Source organism: Pteronotus mesoamericanus, unplaced genomic scaffold (assembly GCF_021234165.1).
Source record: "Pteronotus mesoamericanus isolate MK-2021 breed Mesoamerican mustached bat unplaced genomic scaffold, CSHL_Meso_final scaffold_167, whole genome shotgun sequence".
In the NCBI taxonomy this organism is placed as follows: Eukaryota; Metazoa; Chordata; class Mammalia; order Chiroptera; family Mormoopidae; genus Pteronotus; species Pteronotus mesoamericanus.
In genome coordinates this window covers 25,942,657-25,946,054 of record NW_026555308.1, presented here as the reverse complement: position 1 = coordinate 25,946,054, position 3,398 = coordinate 25,942,657, and positions in this window count along the sequence as shown.

Genomic DNA, 3,398 nt, shown 5'->3' with positions numbered 1-3,398 from the left:
ATCTCCAAATCACAAGTGGGAAGGAGATTTGGCCCAAAGGTGAATAGACTTATCTCTGTTAGTGACACCTTGGTAATAAGAATTCTTTAAATGTCCAGGTCTTCTTCAGGTATGGGGGAGGTAAGAAGAGGCTTTACCGGACTCTAAGGCATTTCTAAGGGGAAAATACCACATTCCCAGCTGAACATTTATGCCATTGTATGACCCCCAAAGTTTATTTTCATTTTCTACTATTTTTCCAGAAAATTGAAGAGTAAGCTTCCAGTTGTGCTAAAGGCCTGAGTCAGACAAACTAAAAATCAGATTATAGCCCATACTGTAAGTCAAAGTTTCATTTTCTCAGGAACAAGCTGGGTTGTTGAAGTAGTCTACTGATCTTTAAAATATCTAGTGTAAATTTCACAAGGCAATTAGCATGCTGATGACCCTATTTCTTAATGAAAATTTGGAAAATCATCAGGTTATATATATGGTTCAAAAATAACTGGAAATCCAGGAAAAATACAACATTTAACAAGTAACTCAAGCCATTCTGTAATATTCTCAAAACATTTAAAGAATTACATGCAGAGTTTGAATCTTCCTTTTTCACCAGTCATTAACTTTTCTCAGAAAGTTAAATTGAATGTGTGATATCTCACCAATTTAAATAAATGTTGGCTTTAACAATTTAGTTTCACTATTATGTACATGGCAAGCTTAAATCCTAACAACACATTTGTTAAAGGTTAGCAGGAAAGCAAATCATTGAAGAAACAGGCCCAGAAATCTGGAGCGGGGGCGGGGAGGTGCCCTAGGATTCAAGGAAGTTCAGCAAAAGCAAAGTAATTCTAATAATTTCTGCCTAAATGCATTTCTGGGAAAGAATGATTTAATCAAGTTATAATTATCTCCTAAACTCCTCAGTGCTTATCCCAAAACACAATTATTTGTTCCTACATTGCACTAAAGTAAAGAATTTTTTATTCAAAGCAAGAAATAGAGAAATGTTGATGAATGTTACAGGCCTAAGTCAAAATAATATTTATTTGACAATTAGACAATTATCAAGTATAGGGATGCAGAGACAGAACTGTTCCAAAAGATATTAGGAAAGATTTTTAAAGGACTTAAAAAATCAAAAGCCTGAGATTCAGAAAGTCTGACTCTCATAATTTGAAAAACTTAGATAAAAACTAAAAAAAAAAATAAATTGTAAAGAGTAAATTATTAGTATAATGTCCCCCTGTTGTTACAATAAAATGTCTATTAATATTTCCTCCCAAGATAATAAAAAGCAAAAAAAGAAATTTCTCAGACACAGAGAACTTTTTCGCTAATAGAAGAGAATCAAGTTCAAGTAGGAAATAACCTTTTTTAAAATAAAAGTACTAGTACACTGGGACAAAGTTCACAGCAAAAGGCAAAGCAGGCCACAAGATTTCCCATACCTTACGAAATCAGGATTTTTATGGTGAAACAATACAAAACCAAAAACAGTTCTTATTCCCAGCTTCCTAGAGAAATTGACCATCTGGAGTCAGATACTCAATACATTCCCAATAACATGTGACAAGATGTGGCAAAATGACCATTTCCCTCTTTGAGGTTTGCATTTGTTTTTTGTTTAACAACAAATGGCCTTTAGAAGTCAAATTCAATAATACCCAATCCTTTGTTCTTGGGTGGAAAAATCACGCAACATACAGTCTAATAAATCTCTTAAATCCATTTTCCTAAATGTTGCAAGTAAGCTTCACCAAGAGTTTATTATCTGATGTCACCTTTCTCGTAGAATGAAATCATAGTTAAAGAATGAAAACAGAACTGGAGAGACAGAATTAGCCCAGCACTAGCTCTTTGTCATATGGGGTCCAACATGAAAACCGTGAGTTCGAGTTAAACAAAAAAGCTTACAAAATAATCATCAGCCTTGTAATAAAAGGTGTGCCTTATTGCTTAGGTCCCATTTCAATGAAGTGGGTGTGATGGTGGTGAAAGAAACTAACAGCTACGGTGGGTGCCTCATAGTCTTGTTGGGGACCAGCATTTACTAGCCATCAGTGATGTATATAGGAATGTAACTAATATTTACACAGCAATTTATAGTGAATTAAAACACTTTCAAAATAGATTATTGTACATAATCCTCATGAGGCAGGTTTTAACGAGATAAACTAATCCCAAATTTACAACTAGGCAGTTCCAGAACCAGGGCCCATGACCCTGAAGCCAGTATAACTTTTATAACACCTCCCACCTCTGTGCAGTTACATAACAAAAACAGTCACTGTCTGTACCTCTTTCTCAGGTCAGCCTTTGTTTCTACTTAGAGGAAAAACAATTTTCCACAGGTACCTTCTTTCTCAAGATTATTGCATAATAGGAGTCATAAAGCTGTCCAGAGTCAACTGGCCGACTTCTTTGGTTTAGTCAGAACAGTGTTTTGGTTTTTGTTTGATCATTGTATTTTATTTTGTTTTGTTTTCAAGTAAATGTCTCTTTTATAACTGGCAACTTATACTTCTTATAAAAACAGAGGCATAAAGTACCACACAGGGAATATAGTCAATAGTTGTAATAACTATGTATGGTGTCAGATGGGTACCAGACTTATTGGGATGATCACTTTATAAAGTGCATAAATGTCTAATCACTATGTTGTGCATCTGAAACTAATACATTATTATATGGCAGCTGTAACTGAAAAATAAAATTTAAATATAAAGTAAATGCCTTGAAGAAGCGTGAGGCTACACTCTCCTGTTTGCCCCACGCCCCACCATTTCCTATTGTGTTATGCCTGGATGCTTCAGATGTTATCTTGGGTGAATGGGTTTGGAATTGCTGCTTCACAATGGGCACAACAGGTTCCATTTGGTATGTTGTGGCTATCCCCGTAAATTTCAATGTCTTGAGCTTTTAATAGATAGTCTAATATTTACACGCAGAATGAGTGCAGCACATCCTACTTTCAGCACTAATGCGCTCTCCTAAGTGTGTAACAGAGACAGCACAACAGAGACGAAGTAAAACCAAGAGTACACTGAATCTTCCTCATCATTCAGGACAGTTCCAAATTGTGTGCTGTGTGGAAGGCAATTCTGATAATAAAAAGTCATTTTGTACAACACCGCAAGCACAAGTAAGTAGGTAAATGAAAACTACTGCTACAGACGTTTTCCAAAGGAAGACATTCCACATAGACGTTCTACTTAATCTACAAAATTCCCCGTAAGGTTGGTGACATCAATTCTATTTTACAAAGATGGAGGAGCAAAGACAATCTTGTAAGTGCCGTCTGCAAAGATCTCTGGTTCCAGACCTAATTGCTTTTGTCTTCTATTTAATGAAAATGTAGGTATTAGGTCTCCTTAGTACATTTAGTGCATTTAGCAATAATGCGTTAATTTTGTAAA